The sequence below is a fragment of the Caretta caretta genome, chromosome 3, assembly GCF_965140235.1.
Source record: "Caretta caretta isolate rCarCar2 chromosome 3, rCarCar1.hap1, whole genome shotgun sequence".
Taxonomy (NCBI): Eukaryota; Metazoa; Chordata; order Testudines; family Cheloniidae; genus Caretta; species Caretta caretta.
This window is the reverse complement of record NC_134208.1, coordinates 34,944,911-34,963,817: the sequence shown is the minus strand read 5'-3', so window position 1 is coordinate 34,963,817 and position 18,907 is coordinate 34,944,911.

The window sequence follows — 18,907 nt, the reverse complement described above, 5'->3', positions numbered from 1 at the left end:
GCCTCTGTCACAGTTCTCAGGTTACTGACAAGCACCCCCTGCTGCCTGGGCACTACAAAACCTGAAGGCACCCCCATCTGTATAAACAAGAGTCTCAGGACCCAATAGCCTGGCTGCATTTGGAAGGGGTTGGGTTCCTGGCTCCCACTCCTCAAGTACTTTCTGCACAGTTCCCTAATTACCTAACCCCAGGAGAGGTCAAGGATATCAGTACCTACCACTTAACAGCTCATCTTGGAATTTGCCAAACCTATCCTGTCCACCAGTATGCCAGAGTCTACTATCTCATCGTAGGATCAGTATGACCTTCTCAAGGGAAGTTTCCCTGAAGCCTTCTAGAAGTATCTCTTGGACACCACTATCTACTTCTTCCCAACACTATACCACAACAGACTGGAACTTCCTGTTTTTTAACCTTTATTCCATCCCCAACATGATTGACACGGTCAGAGAGCGGGGCCAACCTTGCCCACAGAAGCTCTTTAACCCCTTTGTCACCAGTGGAGGATTTATATCCCCTTTCACAGTCTCCCAATGATATTTATGTCTCTTCTAATTTGTGCATATCCTCTATGTGGAAGGTTCGATGTGAACAGTATTTAGCAGAAAGAACATCCTAAATATGCAACTTCCCATGAGTACAAATCTCAAATGTGAGCACTGGGAGAACCTTTTTGGACCATGAAAACAGACTGTGTCAGTGTTTGTGCTGTATTCAATAAGAAACAGGCAGCTTCTATTAGCATTTTGTCCCCTCCACAATCACAGAAACACTTCTGAAGCAGTGCTAATACAACTCCACTCTGATCTGGAGAGTTTGCTGAAAGGGCGCACAGCCATTGAGCATCACAGAGACAACTCTTGGGGGGCCTCCATGTGCGTCACAGATGTAGCTGAGGCACCTATGGCCCTAATGGTATCTGATCACATCACAGTCTTTAATGTATTTCTCCTTACAACACACAAAGTGCGACTATCCCCATTTTACAGATGGGAACTGAAGCACACAGAGACCAAGTGATGTGCCAACAGTCACAAAGGAAGACTGTGGTAGGACAAGGACTTGAGCCCAGGTCTCCCCAGTCCCAAGCCAGCACCTTAATCCTTCCTCTGTGGGAATGTGTAGGGCAGGACAGTGGATTTGCCTCTTTGAGTATCAGCTGGCTGCTCTCCACGTGGACTTCCAGGCCCGATGGAGAGAATTATTTACTCCCCAGGACACAACCTTAGTCCAAAGTGCACAAGTTTTCGGCTAAAGGTCTCAAAGTCTGGACAGTTCCATCGTACAGAGCTTGAAGCTGCTTCAGCTTTCTCTATTCACAGTGTTCCTGTTCTGTGTTGGGCAATGGAAAAACAGACACACCCAGGATCTTCACAGGGCAGCGAAAGAAAATAAGTTTCATGACCAAAGAGAGGGAAATGCTAGTCCAGAAAGTGACTAAATGTTGCCAACCAGCTAAATATCACAAGCATGGAATAGAATTCTGGACTCCGGATTTAAGTGGTGGTGCAGGGAGTTATTTTATTTATGTATACATAAATGTTTGCATCCATTGCTGCATCACCTGGACACTTTTAAAATAAAACAAACACACAGAACATCCAAATGTGTCACCAAATGTCTATAAAATCATGCCGGGTGTGGAGAAAGTAAATAAGGAAGTGTTATTTACTGCTTCTCAGAATACAAGAACTAGGGATAACCCAATGAAATTAATAGGCAGCAGGTTTAAAACAAACAAAAGGAAGTATTTTTTCACACAACACACAGTCCACCTGTGGAATTCCTTGCCAGAGGATGTTGTGAAGGCCATGATTATAACAGGGTTCTAAAAAGAACTAGATATGTTCATGGAAGATAGGTCCATCACTGACTATTAGCCAGGATGGGCAGGGAGGATGTCCCTAGCCTCTGTTTTCCAGAAGCTAGGAATGGGTGATAGGGGATGGATCACTTGATGGTTACCTATGCTGTTCATTCCCAATGGGGCGCCTGGCATTGGCCACTGTCGGAAGACAGGATACTGGGCTAGATGGACCTTTGGTGTGACCCAGCATGGCCATTCTTATGTTCTTATGTTAAATGATCCATACCTGTCTGCACAAAAATGTACCTCTTATCCTCACCATATGAGTAGTCAGCCAGATGTTTGAGCAGCCAAATCTTATTTATGCCAAGCCCTGGAGGTTGACTAAACTGAATGCAGGTGAGGGCTCTTTATGGATAACATGCTGGGAAGTGACAGCAAGAAACCTAGCTAGCAGAGACATTGGCAGGTGCCAATGCGGGCAGGATGGGAGGCAGTTTATATCACTCATTCAGGAGCTGCAGGGGCATTTCACTTCCCAGCACAGGCCAGAGCAGCCTGAGTGCTTCCCACATTTGCACTCCTGCTTCATTAGCTCCTATGAAGCTTAGCAGGGGCACAGAATTGTTAGGGTGCAGGTGTGTCCTGGCCACACCTCCTCCCCTCCCTGACATACTCCTCCCATTTGGTCTCACCCCTACCCCAGAATGCCTGTGCACCCAGTATTTGGCACAGAGCTCCTGGAGACAGTTCTGTGATTGAGCATAGGAGTCCCCTTTGCAGGGGTATTGTCTGGGATGGACTCATGCCTACCATGTGGCCTAGGCACCAGCCTAGGTGTCATAAAGGAGCCTCAGGAAATGATAAATCAGGCCTAGTGTCTCCATCAGTGAAAGATTAGTGACAAATCTTGTCACCTCTCTTGTTCAGTGTGCTCAGGTGTGAGGGTAACAGGAATCTGAGCTGCGTAGCCACCAATGGAACTTAGCCTGACTAAGCACTTCAGGATTTGTCCAGTGGTTGACCTAGAACCAAGCTCCTTTTTAGCATGCTCCAAATATGCCATTGTAATATATTTTCTCTTTTTTCTACCTATTAGGCATTTAATACATTGGATCTTTAACAGGGGTCTATTGTCTCACTGTTGTATAGAAAGATTTAGAGAAGCAAATGTCACCTTAAAGCTAACCATCCTTCCATACATAAATCCCCACATTGGGATCCTTTTGACAATTTTATAATTCCAGAGAAAACATATCAGGTACTTTCTGTGAATTTGAGAGAACCTTATTTCAGACGCGGCCTTACATTAATAGGTATGTTTCATGTCCCCATGCCAGTTACTCGGTGCCATTTTCCGTGTTAGTACATTTCAAATAAGGTTGTTCCAAGACTGTGATGATGGAGGTCATTCAGTACCTAGATGGAACATGCTTTTCACAGAACTATGGACCAGAGAAAATACTTGAAGGGCATATTAAGCCTGCAAGTAGATTTTCAGAGTCACAGGCCCTGCAATAGAGGAGATGCAGGCACTGCTCCCTTCATGTGCCTCTGAGGACACACATTACCATGAAGGGGACAGGGAGGAGCTAGGATCATGGTGCCACTTCCTCCACACCGGCTGACTGCAGGCTGAGAACATATGAAGGAGGAAGCTGCACTACCACAGACCCCTTACTCACAATCGTTCCCCTGGAAGCTATGGCTTTGTCTCATCCTTTGCTCTTGGCTCTGTCTAGATAGCATAATTTAGCCCTATGCAGCGTTGTTGTAGCCACATTGGTCTCAGAATATTAAACAGACAAGGTGGGTCTGTCACCAACAGAAGTTGGCCCAATAAAAGACATTATCTCACCTACCTTGTCTCTACCATTTAGCTCTATCAGTGTAAGCAGAGTAAGTCAAGGTTGTTCTTTTTTCCCTCCTCCCTTTGTAAATGACTACTGACTTGGCTATGGCAAATGTGAAGTGTTTGTTTTGCTTACCTTCTCAAAGAACAGGTAAAATATTATCTGAAGTTCATGCCACAAATATATTTTGTTCTTATCTTTAGTAGACATTTAGTAATACATTTTCAGCACAGTAAAACTCCCATTATCACTGGGAGTTGTGCACCTAACCCCCCGCCCCACTAATGTCATTAACTCTCGAGCTGATAAAGTGTTTTCAATTACAGAGCCCTAGTACAAGAAAAGACATATGTATATGAAAAATGTATGTTATGATTGTGTGGCAGAGAAGCTGCACATTACACTGCATTACATGGCTCATAATTAAAATTGGTATGAATGATTTGAATACCAGAATGAGGACAGCTTAAAGGCCAGTGTTCATTATTGCAGCATCTGCTGGGACTGCTATAAATAAGGGTTTCTCAGCATTTCCCTATTATGAACCCTTAATTTCCAGAATGTATAACCTGAATGCAAAAATTCCTTCTCAACTGCCTTTGGAATACAAATTCTAAGCTTGGAAACAAATGATTTTAGTATATATATATCTTAAATATCTTATGTGAATATATATATATATATATATATGCATTCCTAAAAATAAAAAGAATGTTAGTGTTTGCAAATACTTATATTTTTTCTAAAATCTACAAGCAGCTCCCTAAAATAATAAATAATATTTTCAATAATAATTAAAGCGCACATTATGGTATTTTGGCATATTTTAAAAATAAGTCCAACGTCTAATATCTGAAAGTCAGGAACTGTATTTTGTATGGTACCTCCTTTGTATATAATGTCTTTAGGTCACATGTGCAAATAAGATTGGCCACCCCATTTCAGTACCAACTTAAAAGAGATCTGGATCAAACAATCTGGCATTTGTCTTTTGTTGTGAGAGGTCCCTGAGCACAGCTGTGCTGGTGTTATTAGGAATGAGCCAAAAGTGTGTCTGGATCCCTTTGTATTTCAAGGGGTTTCAAATTTGAAGCTCTGAATCCCTATCCAGCCATATGGTCTTAATTCCTGATCAGATCCCAAACCAGAAGGAACCTAAGCTTTGGTCAGGATGTGGGTGAAATATCATGAGAATGTGTCAAATTTATGGGGATCTCATGAGATGAAAGGCGTCATATTTCAGCACAATTGCCACTGTCTTGACTTTTTTTTTCCTGTCCGTATTCTATCTCCCTCTCTCCCTCCAATTCTTTTCCTTCCTTTGCTGTTTTATTTTATTTTATTTATTTATTTATTTGGGTCCTTTTTGCTTTCCTCCCTGTTGGTATGTACCACACACGTTTCCCTGGTGGTTTTCCCTCTCCTCATTCTCTCACTCATCGGAAAAATGCTATACAAGGACCACACAGATTACTCTTTGTACAGCTCCTAGGGCACAAAATACCTCAAAGGGATGAGGAGAGATGATCTCTCCCATGCATCATCCAACAGATCAGGTGGAAATACTCTTCCCCACCCCAGAAAGGGATGCAGCATTGGGCACAACCCCTTTCATGCCAGGAAGCATCAGGAGGAATTCTGCCTCCCTGAAACAAATTCCCCCAGACTTTCCCCAGTGGCGATGAGTATCCTTACTCACTCCCAGAGTTGGTGCTGTCCGCCATACACAGACTAAGCAATTGCTTAGGGCTCTGAGCAGCTCAAGGAGGCTTCCTATTCACTTTTTCTTATAAGAAAATGCCTGGGTTTTTTTGGTGGGGGAGGGATATTCTTGCTTAGGGCTCCCAGTGGTCTGGCACCGGCACTGTTCACTCCCACAGAGGGCTTGGCCTGAAAGGCACAGCACAGCTGAGGAACATAATCTAACAAAGGCATTTTGATGTTTCAAATACAGTAACACACACAGCCACACAAGGCCAGAGTCACAAGTGACGCATAAAGGCTTTTACGTCTATGTCTGTAAGTGGCTGTGAGTCTGAGGGGGAGTAAATCAGTGTAATCTACATGCATAGCAGGCTGAAAGGCACAAAGGGACACCATCTGAGACTCCCTTAGGCACAGCTTTGAATTTGGACCATAGGATTGGAAATAGTGTTCTGGACAATTTGGACAGAGAAGAGTGCCAGATTCTCAGACAGTGTAAACTAATGCAGTTGTGTTGAAGCCTCTCAGGCAGTGGAGCTATGGCAACTTACGTTAGCTGAGGATCTGGCCCAGAATGTGCTGTTGGGCAAAAGAAGACATCAAATGTGTTTTTGCTGGAGTTCTGAAAATGGTCCCAAGCCAGTGAAGGGAAAGCTTTACTGATTCTATGATTTTATGTCCATCCCTGTTCAAAGAGTATGTGCATGTGATAATAAAAATAGATTGGTAACGAATATCATGCGCCTATGTCTGCCCACTCATTTCTTTCACAAAAAGGAAATAAGTCCAGAAGTCCAAATCCTCCTTGACCATTTGAATATTGGGACAATATTATTACAATGCTGGTCAGAAAATTTCCATCAAAACTTTTTTTGATGGAAAATTAATTTTTTGACTAAAACTTTTCACAAAAGACTGTTTCTTCAGAAAATGTCAGCATCGTATTGAAAAGCTAAATACCCATAAACTGAACTGAACTATATTTCATGCAATGCTCCATGACCAAGAACTCTCCTGATGCACCAGAACCACTCAACAAGAGGGGAAGATCATGGGACATATAGTCGGTTCAGGGACGCAGCTCAGCCCATAAAGGAGAGTGGGGACATGAAACACCTGAATTCCAATTCCAATGGGGCACCAGGATGGCATTTCCCAGTCAAAATTTTGGGGGGTTGATTTTCAGCTGAAATTTTTCAGTTTTTGATTTCTTGCTGGGGAAAAAAATCTGACCAACTCTAATTATGAATCAGTGATAGAAAAGCCTCCCCATTTCAGAGTTTGGGTTCAGTTCAGATAAGCATCTGAAGGTTTATCCAAACCTCCTGAATCTCCACAGTTGCCCAGAAAACCTTATAAGATCTTTTCCTTTTAGCAGTATTTATGATTTATATTACAGTAGGACCTAGAGACTTCCATTGTGGCATACACTTTACAAACACATGGCAAGAGGAAGTCCCTCTCCCAGAGATCTTACAAGTTAAACAGCTAGGAGAGACAATGGGGTAGCAGAAGCAGAAATACAGAGAGCTGAAGTGACTTTTCCAGGTCAGTGCCAGAAGCATAGCTGGAGCATGATTGGGAATTGGTCGCTCGCACTTCCACTCCAGATTGCAGCAAGAAACACTGTGAGAATAAATTATAAATGAAAAAATAAGATTCCAAACACTTCAGAACCTCTGCAAAAGGAAAGGATCAGTCATTGATATGCTCTGCACTGCTTCAGGGTAAGTTAAGTTTGCAGCTGCTTAGCCTCATTGGAGCATAAGGTGTCCAGACAGCAAGTGTGAAAAATCAGGACAGGGGGTGGGGGGTAATAGGAGCCTATATAAGAAAAAGATCCCAAAATCGGGACTGTCCCTATAAAATCGGGACATCTGATCACCCTACTGGAGTAGCACAAAGCAGCTAGAGGACACAGGTGAATCTAGGCCAAATGGTTATGGTTCCAGAAATGGGGAAAAATTCAGAAGGGCGGGAGCTTTCATTTTTCCCAAAAAGGTTGGTCCATCCCTAGTATTAATGCTTAAAATAAAAAAAAGGTTGTTTTAGTTAAGCGACTGGAGTTTCTGGCTGAAACCCTGGCTTTCCTGAACTCAATGGGAGTTTTGCCATTGATTTCAATGGGGCTAGGATTTCACCTTCTGTTTTTGGGTAGGCACTCATCTGTCCCCTGCTCAGTAAATTTCAGATAGACCCACCCACCTAGAAATCACATAGAGTGATCTAAAATAGGGGGGAAACCATCCTCTCAAAATTCAGCAGATGGTGTGTTTTTTAAAAAAGAAAAACAAAAAGGAGAGCTGGTCGAATAGTATTTTCTGAACCAATATCAGCTGAATGTAGACTTTTCATAGGGTGTGTGAACCATTCATAAGCTATTCTGAGTTTCTGAAACTGTTATTTGCTAAATAGTTTGACTTAAGAATTTTCAGATGCTGAATGGTTGGTGAGCTGAGCACAATAGCTATTCGTCATTCAGAGTTTGTGGTCCCGTGGTGTTGTTTCTGCTCCTTGAAAAAGATATTAGCTCACCCACCTTGTCTCTGTGTAAACATTAACAAATTTTTAGGCTGTACTAAATGCTATTCCTTAAGAGAAAAAAAGGGCATTTGAAAAGGTCATTTAATGGCATTTTAATAACTGATTTGATAGATGCAACAATGAATTCAAGGATTATACAGTATGAAAGGCAAACAGATCTCCTATGATGTTCACTTCCTAAATTTAATGAGATCTGTCTATTATTTGTCTCGACACTGGAATGTAAATGGAGTCTGGAATGACTGTTTCTGTTCTGAGTCACTTAATCAGCAAGCATGGAACAACAACAGTATAGCCAGGTACAGGACTGATTCTAAAATTAACAATCTAAGTTAGAAACACAACGTCAAAAATAAAATATTTTACTGAAAATATATGGCAACTCTGCCTGAATCCTTATAAGGTGTTTCAGGTGCTTGTAATTAACATACCAATTATACAGAACTATGCTTTAATACAACAATATAGAATATATTTTAGTTGTATACACTCACCTAAATAAAGTGTATGGGAAACAATCTACAGGGAAAGTTTCCATTTTAAACTAAATAGAAATAGAGAATCGTTAGTAATTCCATTTAGATTGCCAAGCAGCTGACAAAATAAGTGTAGAAAAAAATGTGAATGCTTTGAAAGAACCTGCATCAATGTGATCTCTTTGTTGATTCAGTCCAATCCAACAGCAAAAAAGGTATCATCTGTATGGGAAACGGTTATCTAGCTACTAGACTTAGAAATGCCGATCAGGTCCTATTCAAAAGGAAATACATGTGAACATGTAGGATGCACAAGCCCCAGAAGGCCACATATACTGGTTGCAGAGCAGCTGAGCTGTCCAGGTTATGGTATATAATGTCAACAATTAGATGAGTGCTCAGTTCTGCACATAAGAGTTACAGAGCTGCTCAAGAAGGAATTCACGTACACAGTTCCATGCTTCTCACACACTGCTTCTCTCTATTCTGTGTCCCCTCTTCATTCCTGATATGGCCATTCAAATCCCATGGATCCATGAAGAGGAGAGGGATAAGGCCTAAGACAGTGCTTATTAAAGCTTGTCAAACAATGAAAAAGAAGATATACAACTATATTTATGTAACCCTTCTGCCTGTCAGAGTTGGCAGCAACAAGGGCCAGGTTCAGTATCTAGGAGTTCCTTTTCAATAACACAATGCAAAACTGGAGCGAGCCCCCACCCAGTGACCTGGAAGAATTATGTTGTGAAGATGGAAAGACTATGTGGTTGAGGGTGATCTTGTGCCCTTTAACACTAGAGATCATGATGGACTCCCAATGTTATGATCAAGAAGTTACAGACCCCATCAAACATTTTCTATATGTAGATGGTAGTTGAGTGTGGTGGGAGGGGATGCTCCTTCCTTCCTCTGTTTATTCCTTCTGAATACCATATGCATCCGATGAAGTGAGTTGTAGCTCACGAAAGCTTATGCTCAAATAAATGTGTTAGTCTCTAAGGTGCCACGAGTACTCCTTTTCTTTTTATTTGTAGGGGAGGAGATCATTGGTCCAATGGGCCCTTGCTGAGTTCCGCAGAGTGTTGTCAGCTAAGTAGCCTTAATGCTCAAGCAGTAGGACACCTGAAAATTCTCTTTCCTGGCTGGCTAACAGGCTTTTGTTTTCTCTTTAAATAATAAGTGTGGGCATATAAATTCAAAATGTGGTGAAGAATAAATTTTAAAAAAGCTAGGAAATTCAAAAGGGTGAAATTCCTTCCTTAACTTACAATGGGCCAAATTCATTGCTGGCACAAGTGGGTGTGTCAAGGTTCCTCCCCCACTCTGAACTCTAGGGTACAGATGTGGGGACCTGCATGAAAAAACCCCCTAAGCTTATCTTTACCAGCTTAGGTCAAAACTTCCCCAAGGTACAAAATATTACACCCGTTATCCTTGGAATGGCCGCTACCACCACCAAACTAATACTGGTTACTGGGGAAGAGCTGTTTGGACGCGTCTTTCCCCCCAAAATACTTCCCAAAACCTTGCACCCCACTTCCTGGACAAGGTTTGGTAAAAAGCCTCGCCAATTTGCCTAGGTGACTACAGACCCAGACCCTTGGATCTTAAGAACAATGAACAATCCTCCCAACACTTGCACCCCCCCCTTTCCTGGGAAATGTTGGATAAAAAGCCTCACCAATTTGCATAGGTGACCACAGACCCAAACCCTTGGATCTGAGAACAATGAAAAAGCATTCAGTTTTTTACAAGAAGACTTTTAATAAAAAATAGAAGTAAATAGAAATAAAGAAATCCCCCCTGTAAAATCAGGATGGTAGATATCTTACAGGGTAATTAGATTCCAAAACATAGAGAACCCCTCTAGGCAAAACCTTAAGTTACAAAAAAGATACACAGACAGAAATAGTTATTCTATTCAGCACAATGCTTTTCTCAGCCATTTAAAGAAATCATAATCTAACACATACCTAGCTAGATTACTTACTAAAAGTTCTAAGACTCCATTCCTGTTCTGTCCCTGGCAAGAAGCAGTACACAGACAGACACAGACCCTTTGTTCCTCTCCCTCCTCCCAGCTTTTGAAAGTATCTTGTCTCCTCATTGGTCATTTTGGTCAGGTGCCAGCGAGGTTACCTTTAGCTTCTTAACCCTTTACAGGTGAGAGGAGCTTTCCCCTGGCCAGGAGGGATTTCAAAGGGGTTTACCCTTCCCTTTATATTTATGACAGGGTGTAACTGCACAAAATTAATGGAATTGTGTCTGCTTTCAACAGTGATTAATTTAGACATCCACCTTTAAATTACCCCAGTGTCTTTAAATGTTGCAGGGCAGATATATGAAATTACTGCATATTAATATGAACAATATATGCTACAAGATGAGCAAAACAGAGTGAGTTAAGGACAGAGTGACAATCTTAAATTTCAATTTTCTCATTTGAGTATCAGCGCTAACATTATTTAAATATAACGTAGCTAAAAAATATGTATCATGAAAATCTGACAGTTGACACAGCAGACTACAATGACTGTCGGTCAAATATTTATTTTGGGTCGCATACTTTTCTGATAACACTCATTATTTACCCATTAGACATTTATGGCTCCTTTCGAGATTTTATGGTTTGTGTAAATTCATACACAGGCACCCTATAAAAGTGGATTTTTGACATAAAAGTTATAAATGAAAGTTGACTTTTGATTACTGCTTTGGAGCTCTTGTGATTTGCCATTTGGCTACAGTGCCAATTGTAGACACCAAATCCAATTTTGCAAGACCTTGAATGGCCTTTCATGATATGTAAATGAGGCCTGTTTCTTCCCTAAGTGCACTCTTTGATTCTAGATCATTAACTTGATATCGGGTTAATGTAGCTGCTGCCCATCCATTTCTATGAATTTGAAAACCTTTCTGAGATATTGCTAACAAAAATGTACTGTGCTTATTAGAACTCTTTAGTACCTAGTATTTCCGCTGTTTTTCCGCCCTCGTAGTACCACAAGGGATTGTGGATTAATCTAGTGCCAGATTCCTATTTACAAATCAAAGCTGGTATTTAGTTGTATGCGTACAGTAGGTGTCTTACACCATTAACTCTCTATTGTATTTCATACTTGTGTCAGTAAAAAAGCACATCAGGCCAAGTGTTGAGCAAATTGGGAGGAAAATCATCTCAGTCTTGTTTACAAGGCAAAGATTAAACCCCTTAAAATACATATTTTAAGATAAAAATGCCGCCAGTCACTTAACTCCAGTATATAGGGCAAACACTCTCCTATAATAAGCCTGGCTGCATATCCTTTTGATTTATGACATGATGTAGTAATAAAGTCAGTTGTAAATTTTGATGATGGTTGTGAAGAATAACTGTGAATCTTAGGCAGTAAGCAATCATTAGTATTAAAGAGGGCTTTGGCATGGTAGGTTTGCTATTGTAGCTTTAAATTGAAGGCAGGTTTTGAAACAAAATAAGAATAATCCAAACTGAAAATCCATAAATGTGTTCACGTTTAATGAAATTGTGCTGCCTCTAATTACGATTTTTTTTTAGAAAGTGCACCCACTGGTTGGAAAAGCTGCTTTGTCTTTACAAAAAGCTTTAGTAACAGCATTTTCTTTCCCCTCCAATATTCTAGTCTCCATGAAATTTTCCGTTCTACATGCAAGGAATGATATCTATTTATAAACTGGGATTTCTGGTATCTTGGGTACAGTGCTTAAAAGCAAACTCGTTGTTAGTAGGGCCCTGTTACAGTTACTCAAAATATAAGTGATACCAGAGAAATCTTAAAATGTTTATGAGTTTTTAGGTATGTGTAGTTGTTTTGTTGGAATCCTTCAAATATTAATATGTGTGTGTGTGTGTGAGCGTGTGCTTATGGTCCATTTACAAAGCGGCAAATGTTTGAATTAGCTTAACTGAATTGAACTTATACCACTTCCTCCTGGGTGCTGGGGAGCATTTATGGAACACAACCTGGGGGGCAGCTGCTCTTTTCTGCTAGCCCTGAAAATCATTACATTTCAGCAGCTATGTGACATACTGTAGGAAATTGTGTTTTAGGGCTGCACGTCTCAGTGCTGTTATTGTTGAGAAGTATAGAAAGAAGGAAGGTTGGGTTTTTTTTAAAGAGACATGAGTTGTACTTTGTTGTGATAGACACTTATATGTGTTATTTCAATGAAGAACAGATACCTTTTAACACTCTATTTAGTCTAACTAGTTTGGGGTTAGACTAGATGATCCATACAGTCCCTCTAACCCTAGGATTCTATGTTGTTGTTGCAGGGCGTTATGATCCTGCAGCCACATCCAAATAACTACCTTTCTCCTCAGGGCGGTATGACTTAATGATCAGAGTAAGAGGGGCTGTCCTTAGATTCAGGGCAGCACGGCCTAGTGGCCTACATCTATGAGGTGACGCTGTAGCTTAGGGCAGTAAGGCCCAGCAGCCAGAGTCAATATGACCGTCCTTCCACATAGAGCGGTGGGGCTCAGCAGCCAGAGTCAACAGGACCACCCTTCTGCACTGGGCAGTAGGGCCCAGCGGCCAGAGTCAATAGAACCGCCCTTTCGTGCAGGGCAGTGGAGCCCAGCAGCCAGAATCAATAGGACCACCTTTCTGCACTGGGCAGTAGGGCCCAGCAGCCACAGTCAATGGGACCGCTGTTCCGTGCATGGCAGAAGGGCCCAGCGGCCACAGTCAATGGGACCACCCTTCTGCACCAGGTAGTACGGCCTAGCAGCCAGAGAGGGGTGGGCTGCTATCGAGGGGTGGGTTAGAGGCCGGGTAGGGGGACTGGGCCCACCCTATTCCACCGGGTCCAAGCCCAGGGCCTAGCAGAGGTGAGAGTATCCATCACTGGATCAGCAGGGATCCTTCTGAAACAATCTGACTCTGTTCCCAGTACCACAACTGGATCAATGTCTGGTTCCCCTGGGCTACTTCCTATTCTGTCTTCTTGCTCCGTAGTTCACAGGTCTTCTGGGGTAGTCAGCAGGCTAAGTTCCCAGCGACTCCTTCCCCTTATGGACAGCTGGGTATTTGCCTGGGTCTCGGCGTGCCTAGCCTCTGCGGTCTGGGGTTCCAAGCGGGAGCCTGGAACATATATCCTTTCTCCTCCCAAGTCAGGGCAGACTGAGCTGAACTGCTCCCTTTTATAATGTGGTTCCAGCTGGATCATGCCCAGCAGGAGAGAGGGGGCGTGGCCTCCTCAGTCCATAGTATGGGGTTAACCACTTCTGGCCTAGTATGGAGCAGGAATACCTTGACACAGTAGTCTTTGTGTAAATTTGAATAAAAACTTCACTGAAGCTTTAACTATTTCCTTTTATATATTTGTGTGACAGATAAAAAAGAAGAGTAATCACTAACCTTATCTCGTGCACTTGGATGACACCAGAGTTGCCCTAAAAACATCTTTTCTTGGAACTATTTGTTTAAGCATTTCACTAGCAGATTAAACCAGAAGAGAACATTGCTGTGGAATATTGTGGAAAAAGTACCTGATGCCTGTACATTGTGTAAATGGGAATGGACAGGGCAGTTGGACCCATCATACATTTCAGAATTTTGAAACATAGCTAATTTTTATTACTACTAAGAAACCTCATGTTAAGAGCAGGGGTCAGACTGGCAGTTTATGGCAGCTCAGTACTTTTTCCTGTGCTTCAAATTTTCTTTCTTTCTTTCTATTTATTTTTCCTCAAGTCCCCAGACCAGGAGCTCATTCAAAAGTGAGCACGTCATTCCTTGGGGCAGGATATAAGTTTGTCTCTTCATAGTCCCCTCAGTCCACACCAAGTCTATCATTGATGACAGTAGGAGGTTGGCAGAAAGATCAAGGATAGAATTTGACCTTTGTGTAGTAAATAAAGTTTAGTTATTATCATTATGTATTATTTGTTCAATACCTTATTGTCAACATTCAGCATCGCTGTGGAATAATATGCTCATGTTTAAATTCACCACTATTCCTGCAGTTTCCCTTTAGTCCCTATCACCCTTTCTATGTTTCTCTCCTTTCCTGTTTGTGCCTTTCCTCCTTTTCTCTCTATTTCCTTTCCTGCAGCAATTCCTAATTCCAAACCTTCATGAGTTTCATTCCCAACCTCCTCCCTGTCCATTCTCTAAAATGATCAGCAATTAAATAGTTAATGTTGACGTTTAGAGTGCATCATTAGTACAGCTGATCTACATTTTCTGCACAAATAAAATTCCAATCAGAATAGGTGATTTTGTCAATATCAAAATTTTCTTGCCATAATTGCATATTCTACTGGAGATCCCATGAAGTGTGTGATATTCAGAAACATATTCAAGCTGTAAGTCATTTATCTTTTGGGTTTTTATTGGGGTTTTTAATAGAAAATAAATAAAAAATAATAAAAAATCAAACTTTTGTATGGGAAAAGATTGAGTTCTATTAACATTTCCAATTCTCCAATTATGAGAATCTAAACAAAAAATCTAATTTTGAATCAACATTTCAAAACAAGAAATGTTTATTTGTTACAAAATGTCAATTGAAAATGAAATATGTTCCTCTGAGGCACTGAATCATTTCAGTTTATAGCTACATTTTTCATTTTGACATTTCCAATTCAAAACTTTTCAGAATATTTTGGGTCTTGAAAATTTTCAACATTTCAACTTCCTATTCCAATTTGGAGTGGAAACTAACTTTGAACTTATTAATTATCATTTGTACTACAGTAGCACCTTAGGGTCCGGTTTTCAACGGGAATACCTGGTCAAAAAGGGATCCTGGCTGACCGGGAAGCAGCCGGCATGTCCGGCTCCTAGGCTTAGGAGAGGTCTGGAGGGGGTCCACATGCTGCTACGCCCCCCCACCCGCAGGTGCAGTTCCCATTGGCCTGGTCAGAGCAGGGGATGAACTAGCGCAGCTAGCAGGCTGCTGTTGAGGGGTCGTGGCACACGCCTCACCCGCTGCTGCCGGCCCTCTTCTCCTCCTCACGCTCCTGCTGTGGCTGGGCTCGAACTGTGGTGTGTGCCCTGCGGTGAGCCACGGTCTGTCGCCCCATCGCCGGTACCCAGGAGTTCGAGGTATGTTTGAGGCTGCACCCCCATTCCCCTCACTGCATCACTCCCTGTCCCTCACCCCCATCCCCCCATCCCATCCTGCCCTGCCCCCCACACCTACCCATCCCACCCATCCTCTCCACCCCCATGTCCCTCACCCCCACAGCCCTGCTCCCCATTCTTCTCCATACACTGCTGCACTCCCATTATGTCCCTATACACCCCTGTGCCCCCCACATCCTCATGCACCTGTAGCCTTGTGCCTCACCCTGCTCTTGTCCTTGGCCTCTTTCCCTCCCCGTCCTCTTGTCCTTGGCCTCTTTCCCCCCCCCACCACATCTTTTCCCCTCCAGACCACCCTCCTCCCTTCCCTGCTGGGTGTCTATGTGTAGGCAAGTGTGTGCATGCATGCATTGTATGTGTGTAAGAGACTGTGTGTCTTTGTGTAGGGAGGTGCATGCATTGCTGCATGTGTATATAGCTGTGTGAATAAAATTTGCAGCCTAACTCTTTGACTTTTATTCCTTTTGCTGGCTTGTGCACAAAAAATTTGGTGACATAAACTATGTGTGTATTCATTTCATAACAAGTTTTTAAAAGAGAAGGGAACTCTAAAAGAAATGTATTCTTTCTTAAAAAGTGAATGTTGTTGTCTAGTAATTGCAGAAGAGCCAATGTATCACACATTTCTCCCCACCTTTGTCTAGCTACATTATAAACTCTTTGTTGCAGACTCTCTCTTTTTATGTGTATGTCCAGCACCTACCACCCTGGAGCCCTGATCTTAGTTGGGGTCTCTCGGGACTAAGTAACAATTGTAATAATAAATAATGTAGAAGTATATTGTTAGTGCATGCTAGATGTGTACACATGAATACACATGCATATCTGCATGTAGGTGTGGGAGTCAGTTTCTACAGATTTATTTATATAGGTATATGGACAAGTGTGCATTTCTGTGGTTGTGCTCTATGGATTTGTATTCGGGCTTCAGAAGTGGGCCTTTAAAGGACCCATTGCAGCTGTGATAATGTGTGGTCCTAATTCCACACATAAAATTACAATAACTTTAGTGAACAAAAAACGTGGAGCTGGTTACGAAAAATGGGAGAGGGGAGGGAAAGAATCATGAAAACCTTTGTGAAATTTCATTTTTTTAAATGACCCTTTTTGACTATTTTGCTGCCAGCTCTAGTGTCTTGTAATAAATAAAACCTGAAATCAGCATAATACCTCTGTCAAAACAATAAATATGCCTGTTTGGGCTTTGCAGTGAAAATGAGCACACGAGCGAGGGTGGGTGAGAGCAAGCAATAAAGGGGTGTGTGTGAAATGAGTGGGGATGGGGCCCCAGGAAGGGGCGGCGCAGGGGCGGGGCCTCAGGGAATGAGCGGGGCAGTGGGCGGGATAAGGGTGTTCAGATGTCTGGAATTAGAAAGTTGGCAACCCTATAGCACCCAGGAGCCTCAGTCATGGACAAGAAGCCTTTTGTGCTAAGTGCTGTACAAACATAGAACAAACACACGTTACTGAGCTCAATACAGGGGTAACTGGGTGCAATTTAATGGCCTGTGACATACAGGAGGTCAGATTAGATGATCTAATGGTCCTTTCTGGCTTTAAACTCCACAAATCTATGAATCAGAGTAATGTCAAAAATTTCCCACATGAACAAATTCCATTTCCCAAAGAAGGTCTCATTATTAGATTGAAGATAAATTCCCCAGTCGGATTAATGTGGTTAAGGAAGTTCTCATCTCCCCAGATTTGTCTACATGGTGTGTTAGTCTGCACCAGAGGAGTGTACATTCTTGTGCACTAAATGGCCCGTGTGGACCTTGCTGGCATTCACTAAAAGTTCCCTAGTGCACATTAATGTAAAACTATTTGAAATGGGAAATGCTGAGATCTGACTGAATAAAGACTGCAGGATTTGAATTTGGCCCCTTCCAGCTAATTCACAGTTCCATATTCAAAAGGTTTGTAAATTACTTTTTTAGTGGTTACAGCCTTTCTGCGCCGACCAGGAAAAACATGTTAGCACCTTTTTAAGAGTAGAAAGGAGCTAATGTCAGGCCCAGTTCTGAATGGTGCAGAGTGCAAGTGGGAGTTTTAGGATACTAAGCATCTCTCAGGAAAAATGCTGTATTTAGCAGGATTGTGTCCACAGCTTCCAAACGCAGGGTGGACAGTACTTCAGGGTTGAGGGAAACTGGTGGGGCTCATCTATATTCCAAGAAAATGCACAACTGACAAAGCTGGTGATTTTATCCCTATTTCTGGTGCTACAGTTAGCTTGCTGCAAATGAAAACATCAATATGCTGAACAGCAAATAATAGATTTTCAAGCCAGCAATGAAATGAAAAAGATATTCTTGGGTAAGAGCAGTGTCTAGATAAAATGTAAATCCAATCTTTCCATGAAGTGGTTCTGAATAATAAGAAATGCACACAGTCACTAAAAGACATTACCAGAATAACACAGAAATTGAACAAACTGTTATCAGTTGTTCTTCCTTCTTTCAGATAAAGGTAGATGGTTATCCAGAGAATAAATTATACCAGCCTTCCCATCTGTTTACCAGCAAAATCCAAGTTCCCTTTTCACATATTCTCTTACTAATGTTGGCCCCATTTCTGATCTCCTTTACACTGGTGTAAATCAGGAGTAATCCAATGGAGCCAATTGTCCTTATAAATGGGATTTTTAGGTGTAAATATTATCATAGTCTGTCAGCTGTGTGGTCTGGAAGTATAAACACAAAACTGAATCGGGAAATTCTGAGTTCAATTCCCAGTCCTACCACATTCATTATGTTATGCAGCCTATGAATAAGATTCTCTGCTCCTGTCCTGATCCCTTTATGCTATCTGAGTGGTGCAAAAGAATCAGAATCAGGCCAAAGCTGTCAAGCTGAGAATTATTCTCTTGGAGAGGAAGTCTGGTACAAGGCTGATGGAGCTGGCTATTATGCCAGCTGCCCCCCTTCAAGCTACTGGCAAGGCGGGGTGGGGATTGTGGGAAAGAGATGTGATGGGGAGTAACGAGGGAGGGTTGGGATGTAGAGCAGAGCTCTGTTACACCAAGTCACAGCTGGTATATAGTTCCTTAGGGACATACGCCTGCTTTTGTAAATCAGAGTAGCCCCAAGGCAAACCTATCGTGTCAGGCCCAGGGCAGCTTGAAAATGAAGAAACTATATCCAGCTCCCTCCTCTCTCCTGTGCTGTTGGATCTTGGTGCAGAGGAGAATGTGGCCCAATGTCTCTGACTCCCCCTCTGTAAAATGGTGATAATGCTTACTTACATAAGTCACTGGGATGAGGACTGAGTAACGTTGTTGTACAGCACCTTAAAGACACAAAGGCCGACATACATAGTCAATGTTGTTAATTATTATTGGTTTCAGAGTAGCAGCCGTGTTAGTCTATATCCGCAAAAAGAAAAGGTGCCACAAGTGCTCCTTTTCTTAA